General features: G+C 39.1%; 1 long non-coding RNA gene across 1 annotated transcript in view; it reads right to left on the minus strand.

Moving 5' to 3' along the window:
- Positions 1 to 3,642: 3,642 nt before the first annotated feature.
- The window catches only part of LOC117541459, a 122,878-nt gene continuing 106,357 nt past the window's right edge, over positions 3,643 to 20,163 (minus strand). Inside the window, exons 6-7 of the long non-coding RNA XR_004568317.1 lie at positions 10,975 to 11,030; positions 3,643 to 4,716 (exon numbers count right to left, since the gene is read on the minus strand). This is a non-coding gene — a long non-coding RNA (uncharacterized LOC117541459). The remainder of the gene's footprint in view (positions 4,717 to 10,974; positions 11,031 to 20,163) is intronic.

Here is a 20,163-nt window from a genome sequence, read left to right on the forward strand (position 1 = left end):
TCACCAAAAAAAGAAAACAATGCATTAGACTATTCTATAACTTATAGTTTGTCCTACTTTAAGTAAGTTTGTTATTAAATACTGTATGCCATGCATTTGTTTACTACTTCAGTGGAACTGAGTATTCCACATGTACTTCCTAACTAAATATCATTAATAAGTCACAAGCAGGAAACCCGAGGTCTTATTTACAACTAGGTCTATGTTCACATTACAGCTCACATGCTATGTATACATGTCTACTCTCTTCATATACAAGAAGAGATGTTCCTTTTTTTTTTAATTAAAGCTGCTTCTATGTTTCAAGCACAATTCATGATCCAGATAGCAGTGTGCTTGCAGGAATAAGGAGGATGTTGGACAGAGTTGAAGGCAGAGGTTTTATGCTCTGTTCTCTCTTAGGAAATATGTTTTACAATGTTGGATAGAATAACTGTGAAGCCAGGCTAGACTGACAGAGAGAATGACAAACTGCCCTAGAAAATAATAAAATCCCTTTACCTGCACTGAAATCCATACAACATTATGACAGTAAAACTAACTGAATAAAAAATGATGTATTCAACACTTTATTTAATAGCGTCCAACTCCACACAGTCTCAATGAAATAACCTAAACATACAAGAGATGCGTTTTTTTACTTTTCATTCAATTCCATATCTAATATGTATAGGCTCTTTTTTGACTTTCACTCAATCCAATGTGTAATTCAGACATTTATGTTCACTTGTGAGGGATGTTAATGGAAACTCAGCTAAGGCCTCCTTCCTGTTTAGTGTTTACTACTAAGACCTTAATGGTATATATCATCAGCATGCTTTCCATTGCAATATACCATTTGCACTGTAATGGTATGTCCCCAAGTCTTTGATTTTCCTGTCTGGCAGACTAACTGGAGGCCCAGAGCAGAGGGAACGGAAGTGTGATAAACTGTCCATGGAAAACATAGGGGGCCCATGTCTGACCACTATAGCTGGGGTTAGTAACCACAGACAGAGATGGAGGGAAACAGATATGGGGGCTCCAAAACTGTTGACTCAAAGGGTGTAGGGCCTACCCAGCTCTGGTATTCTGGATTATCTATATGTTGCGCTTTATTAAAAGAAAAGTATTGTAATTCTAATAATCACATATTGTTTACTAGCCAAACAAGAAGCCACTTTGGTTCAGACTGAACCATCAAATAGATTACCATGACCTTTTGAGTAGATTTCCAAAGGATGGAGCCTTCAATGACGTTGATTATCCCCTGACATTTCATCTCCAGAAGAGCCACCAGCAGGTCAAAGATTTCCCTTATCCTGTGAAATAGCTTAACATGTTCAACATGAATTGGCAGGAAAATGTACACAGATATTCATGGTTTCAAGATGATGCATTTTAATGATTTTGGATATGCCCTGAACATTTCTGTATTGCCCATATTGCTTGACATTTTTGCTTTTTTTTTAACAGTTGGATTTATTGCTATGTAATTTGGTACATACATGACCCAACCAATGCCATTCAAATCAGCCTCAGCTGTACTTTGCGTTCAGTGCTAGTTTTAGCATGCTAACATGCTATGCTAATATGGTAAACGTGGATAATATTATCATTTTATTAAGGTCATTGTCACTCTGTTAGCATGCTGATATTAGCATTTAGCTCAAAAGCATCTTCAAATCATGCCTATTCCCATAGAGTTGTGTGTGTAGCTACAGTATAGAGACTTTTTCCGTGTTTTTTTAACGTTTGTCAAGTCAACAAAACAATCACGACCTCTAGGCTTTACCAAATACTCCAAAAATAAGTAACAAACATAATAATTTGCTGATGTAAGTGAACATCGACTCAATAAGTGCTACAATTTGAGTTTAGTCTTAAAAATACGTTATGTTCTATAAAAGCAAATACATAAATAAGTTCTGTGTGGACTGTAGTCTAAAAAGGAAACCACATAATTGTAGATGGTGAGGTACAAAAGGAACATCTGTTATTACTGTTGAAAGGAGGTTTCTATCATTGCAGGTCAATCTGGACTCTATGTACTCTAATGCCCCTTTCACACCAATGCGTTTTCAGCTCCGGCTCGGAGCTGGAGCCTGAAAAGTGCCGGTTTTTCCTGTTCACACCGTAGCGGAGCAGCCTCTTAGCTCCGGAATCCGGTTCGTTTCAAGCACCAAAAAATTGTCTGGCCAGAGCAAAAGCACCACATACGTCACGCTTACGTCGAGGCGGGGGCAGGGGCGGGATCAACTCCTGAACAACAACAAGAAGCCCGCGTTTTATCCAGCTTGTACACAACGATGGAGAAACCTAATAAGCAGCAGTGGTCCACTGAAGAGACCAGCATCTGGTCTTCCGAAGAGGTACAGAGGAAGCTGGAGCACAATCGGCCATTGTTGTTGTTGTCGGTGTCAGCTGTGAGGGGTTTCCGCGCGGTTTGGCGTTATGAAGCAGGCACGCACACGATGACGCAATGACGCAACACCAGTCGGACTCTGGGCGGTGTGAAAAGAGCCTCCGCTAAACCGAAGAACCGGTTCTGAACCTGAAAAGCTCTAGCACGGAGCTTGAACCGGAGTTGCGTTGGTGTGAATGAGTAGAGGCAAGAGCTTCGGAGCTAAGAGGTCGCGTCGCTTACGTCGAGGCGTGCAGGAAACTAAACCCACCTCCCCTGAACATGGGTCGACTGTCATGCCTGCCTACAAGCAGTAGTGCTTATAAACACACTTTATAAAGTCAGGCAACACTAACCAGGCTTCGTGTGATTCTGTTTATTTGTACCTTACGTTGATTATCCGTTCACTGTTATTGATCATTGTGGAGAGAGGCAGACGTTTTGTTTTGTATTATAGCAGCTATCGGATGGAATCAATACATGGGCTGCACAGGTTGTCGTGTCCGACTATCACAAGTAGAATCATAATAAAAATACGCCGGTAAAATGTGCCTGTAGAAAACGGTTTATGCCACAATAGGATAGCAATAGCAAGTAGTCAGTTTAGCTTCAGTTGCTATGCTAACATCACCCATTTTATACCAGAGAAACTTTCATAACAGCGTTGTGATGCCAAACAGCTTCAATTAAGACTGACACACATTCACTTAAGGGGAACTGGGGATATGTATCAGCTGCGCCTGCTTGTGTGAGTTGGACAGTGAATACTTTAGAGCGGCCGCTGCAGTGTGAGCTAACCGGGAGCTAACGGGAGAATAAACTCCCGTGGAAGAGCAGCCAACACTGCAGCGGTCGGTAAATGCCACAGAAACACATTAATAAACAATGAACCACGGCACTCTGGAGAAAAGCATAAGGTTGGAGAAGTCGTTATTTAATTTAATCTGGCTTTGTGTGATTAAAAGCAACACGATCATCGACCCGACGCAGTTGTTGTTGTTGTTGTGAGCGCCGTAACGCCATTGGGGAGCAAATCAGCGATGTAAACGGTGACGTCATGACGCAGCAGCGGCAGCACCAGTCGGGCTCTGGGCGGTGTGAACAGAGCGGGAGCAGAAAAGGGAAACCAGAGCTGAACCAGAAAAGCTCTAGCTCGGAGCTAGAAAGAGAAAAGCGCTGGTGTGAAAGCCGCATAAGTGAAACACAAACATATTGTGAAAACAGGCTTAAGAATGCACTTACTTTATAATTTAAAACACCATTGTATCTATGACACAATGTTCATTTTACATCTGAATTCACCACTATAACCACAGCACCCTGCACCAAACCACTCAACTCTTAGCTACTTAAAAGGCTTTTAGGCATGGGTGTGGAAGATGTTGCAATGGAGGAGGCTTCTACAGTGCACCACTCCTATGGTACATACAAATCCAATAAGTGTATAGTCCCATGTTGTCATAACTCTGCAGTAACCATTACAATTCTTTATTCAACATTTTATTACCTCAATGTTTCGCAGAACAATACAATATTCATTAATATTCTACTTTGGGATGATAAAAAGGGAAACGCTGTACATATACCGTCACAGGAGAGCAGTACAGTCGGGGAGTATTTCTCTGAAGAGCTTTACATATTGCCATGAGCACATGTCCTTAACGTTGTCTTTGTTCTCCTGAGACCAAATTGGGATCATTACTTCTTAACAGATACAGTGCAGAAACATAAATATGTTATTTTACCAGACACTAGGGTTTTCAAAACTGTGTAGCTCTGTGAATCCTTAGATGCCTATACATTGTTCTGACCACATGTTCTCTCACATGTACTACATGAAAACCATTAGTACAAAGCTATGCTGAAAAAGTAGCTATTACAGTATTGTGGAAGAGCGAAAGAAAATTAATTTCTATCAGGGAGGATTATCAATAATTGGCTTTTCAATTATTCACATTACAATAGTGACACACATTGTGGTTATGAACATGCAACTAATAAACATGTTTTATTTAATGAGCAAACAAACTCATAATTCTCAAAACACATACAAAATAACATAATCCACACTGATTTCCTAATTTATATACAGCTAGGGATTTCCTCTAAAAAGTAACTCCTGACAGCCACAAGATATTTGCTCAATTACTTAAAGTTAAAAACCTTAAATGCAGGTAAAGGAGTTATAATGGATGTTGGCAAACAATTTGAAGTTGTGTGACGAATATTCATAACTTAAGAGATATTTCTCCATTCAGCTGTGTTCCTCTTTATCTTCATAAACTTCTTCATTTGTATGACATTTTTTCTGCAGATCTGCAATACACGCTCACCTAGAGAGAGAAGGAGTAGACAGAAACAAAGATAAATGCATGTAAATTCATAAGTAAACAACTGTAGAATTGCAACCGTCATCTTTCAGTAACATATTTTCAGCATTTCAGTGCTGATGAAGCATGTGTATTTGTTACACAAGATCCCCACAGATGTATTTATATTTACAGATGTGTTTGAAATGTCATTAGCCAATGTCTTAGACACATGATTCACTGGCAGTTGGCATTAGAATACTGTATGTAAGAATAAAGACATATGGACTGTATGTCTTTCATATGATGTAATACAAGACGAAGTAAAAGTAAAAACGGAGTCTAACTCTCTTGCGGTCCCTAGAACAGTGGTTCTCAACTGGTCAGGCCTCGGGACCCACTTTTTCCTTTGTCAATAAATCGCGACCCGACATTTTGAACCACTCAAATCTATTCAACAAATAATGGTGCTGTAATATATACGCTTTTCAGCATACATTAATAATTAAAGTGAAGTACAGTGCATATATCCCTTATATCCCTTCACAGAACTAAAGTATTCTTTAAAAAAGGTTTAATGAGATGATGGAATCAAAGCTGAACTGTATAACATAAAAAGGCACACATGCTGAAAACCCAACCTCAGAAGGGGGGTCCGGGGTGATTCTCCCCCAGGATTTTTTTTGAAATACTAACATATAAACTACGCATTCTGGTACACTCTGAGAAGAAAATAAATAAATCTATTACTACCCGACATATTAATAATATTTTATGCCATTGTTTGTTTTTCACTTTGTTCTGACAGCTGAACTTGCTGCTCCACACAGAGAGAAGAGCAAAGAAGAGATCGTCTGTGTGAATTACTTTAAATTGTGGGTAAGGGTAGATAGCTCCCATTGTTCTGTGACCTGTCAATCATCAAACCGGGGGTCGTATTTCATTATGTGTTCATTTGTATCTGAAGTTGTACCCATGGATGTATAAAGAATAGTTCTACCGCAAAGTTATTCTCCGTGGGGACTTCCGGAAACAATCTTGATTCTGATTGGCCAGAAGACTCGAAAAAACATCAGCAAAGATGTTTTATTGATAAGATGATCACTACGTGACGCCTGCATGCACAGCATTAGAGAATCGGGCCTTCAAAATAAAAGTTTGTCTTTTTTTCCACTAAAAAAATAAAAAAATTAATTGAATTAATTTTTTCTTCACTCACACATCTCCCACTCGAAACGGGTCCGCGACCCACTTTTGGGTCACGACCCACCAGTTGAGAACCACTGCCCTAGAGGTTGTTCTACTCTTTTTTACCTCATGTGAACAAAGTGATTTGTGCTGACCAAGAAAACACTCATCCTAGCCTACCTATCCTTAACCAACTGCACTGTTACTCTTTGCATGAAAGCCTTAACCAGAGGACCACATATCCCTGTAGGCAATCTGCAGCCAACATTGACTTGCATTGCATCTGCGCTGAAGACCATTACCTTTATACAGGAGTTCTGGAAGAAAATTAAGTTGCTATTCTGGGAAACCCAACATGGGAATCATTACTCAGCAGGGTAAAAGCTAAACCATGAGTCTTGAATCTCAGTGTCTATGCGAAATGAAAAAAAAGGCTGATAAATCACAACTCTTTAATACTATATTATTGAACTAGAACTGACATATAAATCACTTGCAGTGTATATTATCCCCAGGTGGTATGTGTTCTTTGCACTGTCAGGCTGTCTGTCTCCCAACAAGTCAGACTGGAAGTATTCACATCTGTATCACTGTTATTATCACAACCCTAACATGTTAGTGTATTTTAAATATCCAAAGTTAAAAGCTGGTGTTGTGTCAGAGAGGAAGGATGTCTATATGTACAGCATGTTTTTAGACTTGAGAATATACAATGAACAACACAACAGTTGGGTAGACATTTGTGTCTCACCTACATTTACAATAAAACTGTAATACAAATAACTAATAACTTAGAAACATTAATATTACAGACTTTTTCACACATTTCTTAGTTTCAGTGTAAGCTAAATGTACTTGTAACAGCCGTCTGAATAAGTATGGTGAGGAAAACCCCGCTATATAAAAAACATAACCTTATCTAAGAAAGAACCAATGGTAAATAGGAAGGGAAAAAATACATATTGTTGGAGTCATCAAACCTCAGAGTCAGATATTTTGGATTATTGCTTAAGACAGCAAATTAGACAAAATGACCCACCAGACTGTGTCTCTCATTCTGTATGTCAGACAGCCCAACAGTATGTGTCATCCAACAGTGAACACTGCAGTCGGGACTCACCACGACTAAATTCAACACTCACACACATAAGCAGCCATAACAATGTATGTCTTTAATGCTGAACGTTTTGAATAACTTGTTATTCCTGACATTAAAACTTAACAACAGTTCTCCGCTTTTTTGAAATTGTGAGGCAAAAATATGTTGCAAGATAATATACTATCCAGAATACACAACATGCATGGTCATATTTTCAAACTTCTCGTCAATATCTCTGCGGTGAGTGAAGACAACAATAGACTTTGTATTGAAAAAGTGAACACATGGTTTCTAACTCTCATGAGTCTAAATGAGCAAAAACAAATACAGTCACTAATCAACATGACAACAACAAGTCAGCTCTTGCAGGGATATTGAAGTTAGAGGGATGAAAAGAGGAAATTAAGGTGTTTAAAGGAAAATCCACCTGAAACAAATTAAATGAAACCCCAATCCTGATTCTTCTCGTTCTTCCCTTGCTTTATTCAACACATTTTGCTGCCTCACTCTCTTGCACCTCGCTCCTCCCCTTTCCATTCTTTCTGTCAGTCTCTGTCTCTCTCTATGAGCAGACAGGCAGAGACAGGGAGACTGTTGTTGTGCTTGCAGTCTGACACTATCAGCTCATAAATCCCTGTCAACAGCTTGTATGTCTCCTCTGCGCTTCTCTCTCTTCTCTCTCCTCCCTCCCTCCCTCCCTCTCTCCCTCCTCTGGTGAAGGAATGGAGGAACCCATTGACCTGCCAGCTAGGGTTTGACTGGCACAGCCACACATAAACACACATTTCGGAAAAAAGACAGACACAGGATGTGCTGTAAATAGACAGATGGATAGATGGATAAATAGATAGATAGGTAGGTAGATAGATAGATAGATAGATAGATAGATAGATAGATAGATAGATAGATAGATAGATAGATAGATAGATAGATAGATAGATAGACAGATAGATAGATAGATAGATAGATAGATAGGTAGAGATACTATCTACCTATACCTATATATATATATATATACATATATACTAGATAGGTAGATAGATAGTCTCACAAGGCACTCTACGAAAAGCCCTGCTTCTTTCACCTCTCTCTGTCTCCCTTCCTGACTGTCTGTCTTTTCTTCCCTCAGGCAATGTTTGCCGGCAGACAGTCAATGACAAGCGCTTCCTGTTGTTGGGGGTAAACACCTGAGTAATGAGGCCACACTGCACAGCAACCCCTGAAAAAAACATCCCACCAAGGTTTATAGCCCTTGTTCACTGCACATGATGATATATACTGTAGACATACAATCAGGTCATGCAGGCACATACATATCTGCGTATGCAAAGGAATCCTGCAGACAAACACAAGCGCAGACATGCATGCACATAAACACACACAAACACACATACAGACAGCCAACACATGCACATGCTTGGCTCAGACAGACTGCTAAACAAGCAGTGAGCCAACCCAGCCATGTCAGCCAAAACTCAATACCCAGCCTGACTGCACTGTTAAAGGCACGCTGCAGTGAGCTGAGGTGAGGGGGAACGAACCCAAGTCAAGCTTCCTCTGTTCCTTCTCCGTCACTAATAGTTTATTCTCCAACCTTAGAAACAAATCCCACTCTGAGTGTTGTCAGTGGGAAACTCAGTTGGAACAATTTGCAGCGTGTCTCAAATCCTGACTGACTGCAGTGTAAAGTTGTGCTGTGTTGAAGTGTGAGAGCTACTGCAGTGAAGCTTGAGCCGTCAGTCTGACTGGCATGTCAGTAACGCTGCGTGTCACTGGGAGACTTTTTCTCTGTTGAATTGATGAGCCTGTAAAAGGGGAGAGGGTTTCTGTCCAACCTCTTAGCCTTATGAGCATGTCACTTGTGACACGGTAATCAATGTATAAGTGGAAACATAAGGAACTTAATACGAATTTAAAGTAAGGTCTAAACGGTCTTTTTATACCTGTCATACCATAACTGTTGTAGATAAGTTATGTTGCAATATATGCACATAATCAAATAAAATTGCTTGGTCATGAATGCGTTGGCAGTTAATACTCCAGTCTCAGGAGCCATTAACACTGAATCAAATGTCTCCTAGATATATTTTATGACTTGTGCATTACGTGTAACTTATAAGAATGTGTTTTTAACATTTTTTATAGAGCTGGGCTCATATTTCTATTTACTTGTCTCTGTCGTATGTTGGGAAAACACATCCCGCATCTACTATTTGCCCACAGGAAGCGCATTGATGAAACTGATATCCATCTTTTCATGTGACCGTGGATATGGCAGCAAACAGTTGTTTATTGTTCTTCTTCTTTTCATATTTCTGTCATTTGTTCAGGAAATATTAAGATGGCCTTGAAGGAATCATTCTGATGTCAAATATAACAATTTACCCAACCGCTACAACAAATCATAAATGTTAATTCTGGTCTTGTTCCGTCCAATAAAATGTTATCTAACCTGATACTGTCATTTGAGAATAACATCTTTCTGTTCCACTGCCTCAAAATATCGTCTACATATCAAAGCTTGAAGAGTCTTCCGTGTCAAATACAAGTGATTCACTCAAGTCTCATCTTATTGTGTTGTCTTTGGACAGTGTGGCGCTGCCTGCATCTCATGTGTCACAGGGACAACAGGGAAGCCTGTGGTGAATCATCAGCCTACCAAAGTGGAAAAGCTAGAAAAGGCTTTGAGCAATTGTTTTTCTTCAGAGTTTGTAATGTCCGAAGAACATCAAATGATGTTTGATCAAAGTGTCCTTAACTTGGGCAAAAACACTATGAACACTGCATGTGTTTCTGCATGCACACATGTCTGGCTCTCCATGTGTGTGGCCCACACATGTCTTTGTGTGCAAGGGAAATGGCTGACAGTGAAATATGTGACCAATTCTAATTTTAATTGCCAATGAAAAAAGACCCTCAATATTTATGGGTTCTGTCCAGACGAACTGAGGAGAAGGGTTTAGGCATGAAAGCATATTCCTTATCACAATTAAAAAGTGCTTTAACATGACTGAAGCCCTTTGAAGTTAGATTAGCAGTAATATTGGACAGATCGACTGTGGCTTCAAACAATGGAAACTGAATGGTGGAAAATAAATGATTTAACACAGCCAAAGGTAACGCTTCCCTTTTGGTGTCTCTTTTTCTACCCTGGAATTAGCCTCATGCTATTTTTTGATAGATTTTATTGTGTGGAACTACTATTATTGTATTTCTTTTCAACATGAAATTACTATTTCAACCTATATGGACTTGATTGAGGGAACCAAAGAAGAAAGAAGAAAAACTAATTTGACAGCACAGTTCTGGCTCGTTATTCAATGCCTTTAAAGCCTGGAGTGAAATAAAAAATTGACTCAATTTTATATAAGTAACAACAACTGCTGAAGAACAGCAAACACAATGAGTTTTGACAACCCACACAAAAATATACACAGACAAACAACTGTAAACTTGTAAGTAAAGATTCCCATGAATATAGAAAATAAATGTGATTCAGCCAGTTACATAAGGACATACAAACCCATGGGAAGACAGAGCTGCAACCGAGAGCTGTGTAATTACAGAGAGTAAGAGGAGACAGAAAGAGAGAGAGCTTAACCCCAGGCACAGAAGCAGGAAGTGAAAGAGAGAGAGAGAGAGAGAGAGAGAGAGAGAGAGAGAGAGAGAGAGAGAGGAGAGAGAGGAGAGAGAGAGAGAGAGAGAGAGAGAGAGAGAGAGAGAGAGAGGTGACAAGGTTGAGAAAAACCCTCCCATGTTAACCTGAAAGAGAGAGGAGGAACAATGGGGGACAAACAGCAAACAGTGAGCAGCTGCTGAGGATTTACGTGCTGTAAATAATTCATGTAATCAGCTGTAGGAGCACAGATACACAGAGAGAGATGGAGACAATAAGAGAATAAAACAATCGGGGCTGCAGAGAGAAAGAAAGATGTGCAAATACAGACAGATATTGTATACTGTAATAGACAACAAAGAAGGAATGTAACACTTACACTGACAGTCCTGTCTAGACCAGAAGATCTTCCCTCTGACTCTCACTCTGCCCCACCTGGGGAAAAAAACAATAACTCAGTTTACATGTGTCATTCTCTGGTTACATGCACAGCTTCAGATTCCTTCTTACATGTTACAAGAGCCAACTAAACCTGTACCATATAAGTCATTTTATACCTTCTTTGATCTTTTTGTCTGTCAGCCCTAGACATAATGCTAGGAATGTATTATCCTTCATAAAGGTATTTGTATATACTGTAACTACTGGTCTGATTTGTATTAAACTTGGTGGGAGGGTGTAAGATGGGCCAAGGAAGAACCCATAACATTTGGGAAAGGATGTGAATCACAGAGCTGATACACAGACCATGTTTCACTTTCATTAACATTGCAGACTGAAGATTCCCATGAACAGCCCCTATATAAAACCCGCAAACAGTTATCAGTATGTTATTTAGGAACACTGAGCAATTGTTGGTTGTGTGACAACATTCACTTTAAAAAATAAAGACACAACTTCACCTGAGCTATACTTCCTGGCATTTGGATAAGAGTGCAAATGCCTTCAGTTTTGACTTCTACCATGCTGCCTGGGACATTGCAAAAACAAAAACTGAGCAATCCAACGTGGCTGATTTCTCTAAGAAGGAATGTATGAACTTTAGCTACATTCACTGATTTCAAATGTCCCCGTAGGCAATAGACTGAATATTATCACAGGAAATGAACTGACACAGTGTGCAAGATCCAGCAGAAAACACTAATGTCAAATTTGACATTCATATGTCATGGATTATATTTATAACAGCAGTACATATATATATATATATATATACAGCTCTTCCTGTTTAAGTGTTATTTTTAGTATTCAGGTTGATTACAATTATTAAGTACATTTGATGAGCCCAATTGAATGTGTTTCATCAGTCTCATGATTATTCATACTGACTTGTTATAATTAATCATTTACCATTATGCGTAAAAGGAAAAAATAGAGCCTACAAAAATATAAACGTTCTTGAATGTATGATTAGATATAAAAGACACATACAAATAAACAAATCGCCTAGTAACAAAATATTATACACTTAAAAGTAAATGTTTCTTCAGTATGATTTGGTTATTTAGAGCCTAACTTCTAAATAATGTCACCACTTGTGTTGCTTTCCTTTTTTCCACTGTCACACACAACTATAAACTACTGGGTATGGATCAAATAGTAAAAAACAACATAAAAATAACAACCTCATTGCACTCATTGCACTCTTTCTTTGTTCAGTTATACAGTCTGACGCCCAGGAGCTTTTTGAGAAGATGCTGATCCACAAATTCCCATGGGTTTGGTGGGACTGGACCAAAGCCAGTGGAAATTGCAAACAAACACTGGAGCTGCTGTGTCTGATGTGAGCACAAACAACGTCAAAGCCCTCGTTCTCACACGTCACATCTGTGTGTGCGATTGTGCATGTGCTGAAGTGTGCGTGAAGCAAAAGTGGGAGAAAGTGTGAAAGAGATTGTGTGCGTGTGATTGTGAGGCCTAGAAGGCGTTTCAAAGGCATTACAGCATTAGATTTATGAGGGCATTCACAGTAACACTGGCAATTAAACAAAGATCCCAGCTCCTGTCAAAAGTTCACATTAGGTCTTACTGTGGTGGGAGTGTGGGAGGGAGAGCGAGTGTACAAGAGGGGATAAGGGTAAAGGAGGTGAAACTGGCAGACAAGAGAGAAACAGAGAGACATTGAGAAAAAGAGCCAGGGAGTAAAAGGAAACAAATAAAAAACAATTGCAAAATGGGGGGAGAGAAAACTCTTATGACAGGTCAAAGGCGAGAAAGGACACAGCCGACGATTCAAAGAGCAACCGAGAAAAACTGTTACTGGCTTCCCCCCCCCTTCTGTCTCTCCACCCCATGGTTACAGCGGCCAAGCCCACACCACATTATGGGTCCCTGGGTTTTTTATAATGGCTGGGTGTGTTCTGATCCAGCTCTAAAGTCATTGGCAGTTAAATCCCATGCCTAATTAGTGGTGGGAACCCGAATGAAAAAGGGAACAAGCCAATTTGGTTAAGGAACAATTAAACATCAGTGAGGGAAAACAATATTGCCAAATGATATTTTTCATTATGGGGTGTGATGGTGCCACATAACATGTATTTGTGAGAGTGCAGATTTTAACCATCACTGAGAATATGCTTCACATTTCTTTTCACTATGTAACAAAATGGTTTCTCTGCATTTGACCCATCCTAGTGTTAGGAGCAGTGGGCTGCCATTAGGAACGGCACCCAGGGAGCAGTGTAGGGAACGGTGCCTTGCTCAGGGACACCTCGGTAGCACCTTCCAGTTGCTAAGCCAAGTCCCTCTGGACTTCGCCACCACCGCCATGTGTTTCTCTGCTTGATACATTTTATCTGTAGCTTTAACGTTATCATTTCAATCAAAGTAAGTCTATAGACAGTAAATAAGAATAGGACGTATGTACCATGATGTCAACCATTGGTTTGTGGATTAGGTTGTTTAAGCTTAAAATGTGACATTTTTGCTGCCGCCATCTTGGTTTTTGGTCTTCGCCCTCTTGTTTTCTTGGAAACAGAAGTGGCATGAAAGGGTGGATCAAACCAAAATATGAACATGTTTAGGCGACCACATTGTTAGTCAGTTAAGTTTCATGGATAAAAAGCTGAGAAAGAGTTAAAGTTCTAAACCAAAAACCAAGATATGGACAATGTAAGAATGACCCTTCAATCACAAATAAGCCCCATTGTCATTGCCATCCCCATTTACGCTGCAATATCGTCTTTTTTTTTTACCATTACCACGACAATAATTTATAAAATGAATATAATGTTGAATTGAAGAAGACTTGGAACTGGCGATTTAGACCATAAGCACCGTTAGTTGAATGTTTACTGAAAGAATAAATAAAAGAAGTCATAGGGTAATTTTCTCATATACTTCTATTTAATTTGACCTGTTCATGGAATAATAATGCAGGTTTAAGATACTTATACATCAGCTTCACTTTTAATAACAATGCCAAAATGTGTTCCCAATTGGCTAGACATGCCTTGAGAAGGGTCAAAGGATACATATGTTAACAATATAATATGGAGCGATTAGTCTGCAGAAATCACATATGTTACAAGTGTGGATATTTGTATTGCTTCTGAGCTTACAGAATGTGTGTGTGTGATACCACTTCAAACTAAATGTCGCATTCAAACACGTCAGTTTGAAATTGAGTGTTCAGCTAACAGATGTGCGTGGTGAGCAAAGCTTTGAAGCCCACAAATGTGTTGAAAACATGATGTATAATACCATAATGATATGGTTCCATACAGAAAATGTTGTGCAAATGGAATTTCATTTTCTTAGCTCGCATGCATTTTTTGCTCAAATTTGTCACACAGTGTTCTTCCAGTAACTGGCGCACGCAGAGAACCATATTCACGTCCTCGTAGCTGTTTCTTAGGAATGACTCATGTAAAGGTGTCAGTGATGATATGCAGTTAACACTGTGTCTGTGACTGAGAGACTGAGACTGAGAAATGTGGGAATTGAAAACAAAAAATTATTGTTGAGGAAGTGATGAATAAAAGTGTCACTTCAAATTGATATATCAAATGGTATTGCTCAAGAAAATAAACAGTTTGAATGAGTAATTCCTTCTAACAAATGCACAATTATGAGTATGTCTGAAAGAGTAACACATACAAATCACACTTTAAAGTAAAAGAAAAGCCTGCCACAAACAACACATTTGACTGGTTGCACAGTTTGGCCTTTAAGACTTGTAAGAATATGGCTTTCTCTTGACGAACACTATTTACAAGGGAAACAGTATCTGTGTTGCATCTGTAACTCCATTCTCAAGTGCTGAGAAACTTCCCCTTTAAGATACAACCCAAACTCACATATTTCTTTGCCACTTATTTCTTCATGAGCCTCTCGACTGTGGCTCATGAAGAAATAACTATCTTCATAAAATTCATGGATTTAAATTGTTTGGGCTAACTCAGCTATGACATAAGAGGCTTAAATGCCCACTTAACTCAGATTGTGGCTGTTTATGTCAACAATGAAAAATGTTTAAAATTCATTGACCAATGTCGCTTGTCACAAATGTAATGTGTTTTTGGATTAGAACTGGATATACTTTTTGGAGCAAAATGTTTGAATCGGTCTGACTGCACAGTGCTGTGCTTTAAATCATAGCATGTGTTTCTAGGCACACGTGTGCAAGAGTTCATTGCCAGAAGCAGAAAGCTACACATGCTGTAAATCTCTCACGAGACATTTAATAACATCTGAACTTGTGAAACTATTAGTTCAAAGGCCGGCTCCATGATGTGGCACAGTGACACAGCAATCTATCATCAGACTGCTGCATTAGGACTGCAGAAGGTGGCTTATGTTTGTCTTTATTTTAAGTGATCTAAGCTGCAAGCATTTATCTTTTACAGGAATGAGTCAGTTTTTGATTATAGGTCTTTGCTAGTCTCCAGGTGAAATTAATCCCATTGCTTAAACATTTGTTTGTCTTATCCTGATGTCTCATCTCTCTGACTTATAGTTCCCTCTTTTTTAAAGTGATTGTTCTTGTCCCCAGTCTTCCTCAGTGTTATGTTAGAAGCCAAATGTGCTGACTCGCAGCATGGCTGTGATGTCAACATGTTGGAATGCACAGCCGTTTCAGAGGGGTGGAAAGGCGAGTTTATATTTGATTGACAGGTGGTGAGTAAGGCTACTGAGTGAAGGAATGTGCTAAAGCAAGAAAGAACATGGGGGGGGGGTTGAGGGATTATGAGTGATTGACGGTACCTACTGAGCAATTAGATTTAGAGATTAATTGGTTGGCTGTCACTTTATTGGACTGTTATTAGCCTAGCTGCCTCTCTCTGGAAACCATTTAAATGAGAGCTAATTGACGTAATTGTTCTGCAGATGACAGAACTCCTGTGGTATTACAGAACACACTTCGCTATACCTCAGTGGGTTAACAATGGAATAAATGGTAATTGAGAAAATGTTGCAATTTAGAGAGAGGAGGCAGCAGCAAAGGAAAGGAGAAAGGGAAAAAAAGAGGGTAAAAATAAAAATGTAGAAACATTATTGTGTGTGTGTGAGTGTGAGTACAGTATGTGTGTGCATGTTCCAAGAGCATGGAGTTGAGGTCATGGAAACTTAACCGCATGTGTCTTTTGGCCTGTGGATTAGCCTGGACATGCCTCCACTCTGGCTGGACTTAGTTTCTATCACACACACATACACCCACACACCCACACACCCACACACACACACACACACACACACACACACACACACACACACACACACACACACACACACACACACACACACACACACACACACACACACACACACACACACACACACACACGCACACACACACACACACACACACACACACACACACACACACACACACACACACACACACACGCACGCATGCAAGTTTAGGCTTGGAAATAACATCAGTGTTTGAAATGACCTTGAGAGGCTTTTTCTATAAAACGATTACAAAGTGTATAAATGATCCATCCAAAGCACATATCACATCATACATATTCTTGTAGCTGAGGCTCATTGTGTATTTATGATCTTACTAACTCATACACTTCAAATGTTGATACAGCTTTTAATATTTAAATGTGTGGTAAATATTTGATCATCCGTGTATAATTAATGCATTACTTTTGGTATTATTGTAAAAGAAAATAAATAAATATATATATGTATTATTTAATTTTTTTAACCTCCGTATATCTTGCCTAATAGAATATTTACACTTTTGCAACATGCATATCACAGCAGATCAGAAGGAGTCAGCCTCGAAAATAAGCTGTCAAGGAGATAAGATGACATCAGTAGCATTCAGGATTTTGCCCGAGTTTGCAGTACCATTCATTAAAAAGGCATCCTATAATGTGACAAAGTGAGAGCAAAACATGTGTTTTTCAGAGATGTAATTCAAACCAATTAAGGATAGTGTCTTTTCTCACAAAATCTTCGGGATGATCAACACGATAAACAAGCAGAAGATGGGTTCAAATACATCTACTGCTATACAGGGGTTTTTCCATTTAATAGCAGCTTCTCTGCTGTGTTTACAACCAATCCGACTGCTTTTGAGATTCTTTAGATCCTGATGATCTGAAGAAGGGGCTAAATGGCTGCACATATTTCAAACATTGTATCTAAGAGATACAGCTGAAGTAGTAAAATATGTGGTAAGGTCTCATAATACTAAAAAAATATTCTCTACATCTTCAAACCACTCTTGTATTTCTATTTAGCTTTGCATTCAGCCTCGACACATACAGTACATATTTGCAAAACATGAAGCTTAACTTGTTCTTGTTTTAGAGTTAAGGTATATTACTTTAAACTGAGTAAATAATATCTGTGTGACATATTATTACAGGGTTATTAAACTAAATGATGTGCAGACAAATCATACCCCCCATCTGGACATATTTAAAAGGTGTTAGAATAAGCATATCCAAATGTTTTTATTTAAGAGATATAATATTTGATCATGAAAACTACACAGTTTGCATGTTTCAAAGACATTCACGTGGTGACAGCTAGAGTTTAAAGGAGTCTAAATTGCTGAACATGTTTCTTGCCGGGTACTGTACATCCTCTAAAAAGATAAAAATCACACCCACCACCTGGAAAGAATTACAGTAGGTTACAGTTGAGCATATCTTTCCCTCAGTGAGCAGGAAATGGCTTATTTCTCTGGAGTAGACCCTGTCCCAGCTAGGGAAGTGGCTAACCACATGAAGCTAGTGTGATCCAGTGTGTTTACGCTCAGTAATTTGCACAGGTGAGAGGCTGGGCTGCCGGGGTGAATACAGCAGAGCCTTGTGCACTCCACCAGCACTAAGGGAAAGGAGGACGGTTGGAAAAGTCATGAATTCATTTCATTCATTAATCCCAGACTAAGATTTGTCAAGGTTGTAAATCACCTATATAAAACAAATACTCCAAAAAGTTTTATAAATAGAAGTAATATAGTTGTTTTAAGGGAGCACAACTGTAAGATCAACTAAGTACAGCAATTTAAAGGAGTGGAATATGTCTTTAATTTGACTAGTATTTGAAAAGGGGTGATACATATGCCCTGACTTTAAGGAAGTCTGGTTATGGAATGTAATAGCTGAAGTCCCTTTTTAGGAGGAAAACTGCATAAATCAACACCTGTACAAGAAAACATTCAACCCTGGAATGCACCACAAACAGAATGTGTTTTTAATTCAAGACAAACTGAGCTGAGATAATATGTTCGCTGCAGTGATGTCACATGAAAATACAGTAGACAAACGTTATGGTCATAAAGACAAATGGAAATCAACTTATTGGGAGCTGAATTCAACAAATATTTGATATTGTAAATGTTTTATTTTGCAGCAGGTTGGACCAGATGGAGACACTGTTTCTTTAAAGCAAACCAGTCAAGGGTTTAATCTTGACTGGAGTCAATGAGTTTATTTTTTAGAGTTTGCATTTCAAATATTTGTGGAGCTTTTAACCAGGTGTTCCATTTCCCTGCAGCTCAAAGACAAATCAGGTAAATTGTACTGGAAAGGAACTCCCTGTAGCTTGCAAGGCTAAAAATATAATTCAGCTGAATAAATCATTGTCGCATTTTAGTTGAAAAATATTATATTTTTGCAAAATTGATGTGTCTGTTGAAGCTAATCTCACATTTGCGCTAGCCTGGTTTATTTTCTTGGCTTTTATGAGGACAAGTGGCCCTTCATTAGGTCTTGTGATAATGTGGAGCTGTCGCTGGCAGGGCGAAGACACACAAAAGTGTCAGTGTGACTCCATCACATGAGCCTTGTAGTGGCACAGAAAGATAGACAGACACAAGTACACACACACACACACACACACACACACACACACACACACACACACACACACACACACACACACACACACACACACACACACACACACACACACACACACACACACACACACACTTGTAAACAAACTGGAATACCTCCGCCAGCTCTAAATAACGATTATATCTTTTGTGTGAGCTTAACTCTGATTTATCCATCTAAAACTTGTACAAGGTCAATTCCCATGCATCATTTTAGTTCACTGTCCTTTACATCTTATTGCAAGTCTCTCCATTTCTTCATTATCACTTCTTAATGCTACCTCTCTGATCTTCATCTTTTCATTCACTCTCTTGATTTCAATTATCTGACATTGCTGTGAGTTGTTACCTTTTTCCTCTGTCAATCTTTCACTTAACCTCAGTCTTTCTATTCCACTTCAAGGTTACTTTATTCTGCATTGCTTTAATCTATTGCACAACAATCTACCATCCATCCATCCATCCTTCTGTGGATTTGCCTCTGTTATGAGGTGATTCAGTATTGTTTACAACTCCCCCGCCCTCTCTTCTCCTCCAATCATTGGTTCATCCATCATCATCACTGATCATCCATCACTGGTACAGCCATTCTTCCATCTTTTTTCATCCGTCTTTAGTAACGGATGTGTGTGCCTGCCTAACTTCTCTTCCATGCTGTTTACTGACCGTCCTTGTGTTTTTGCACTACTCTCCTTCAACTCTTCAGGCTGTCCTATTTATTTGAACTTCTTCCATCCGTTTCGATCGATCAATCCATCACTCCAGAGCCGACTTTTTGAAGCTTGCTTTTTATAAAAAAATCCTCACTTTCTCTCTAATTCCATCCATCCATCCAGCTTTCTCACCTGTGTCAAAAGTGAATATGCTATTGCTAGCTCTTTCATTATCCCTCTTTTTTGCCATTGCTATTCACATTTTCCCTCTCTCTAAGACAAGTTATTTGAGGTTATCTAGGTTTGTTTATCTAACATTTCTCATCTTATCCTCCTTTATTCCCTGCCGGACCACTTCTCTGTCTGTTCCCTCTCCCTCTATCCATCTATCCTGTCTAACCTAAAAGTTCATTTGCAACTCCCTCTTTCTAAGATCACACACACGGACAGACCATGTGGTCGATGCTTATATCTCTCTTAAGATGAAAGGCAAACAAAATCACAAATATCTGACCACAACAAACCAGGCCAGACAGCCAACACCGCCCATCATGTGGAGTTTAAAGTGAGACTGGAAGGCATATGCTTACACACAAATAGTCATATTCAC

Source organism: Gymnodraco acuticeps, unplaced genomic scaffold (assembly GCF_902827175.1).
Source record: "Gymnodraco acuticeps unplaced genomic scaffold, fGymAcu1.1, whole genome shotgun sequence".
In the NCBI taxonomy this organism is placed as follows: Eukaryota; Metazoa; Chordata; class Actinopteri; order Perciformes; family Bathydraconidae; genus Gymnodraco; species Gymnodraco acuticeps.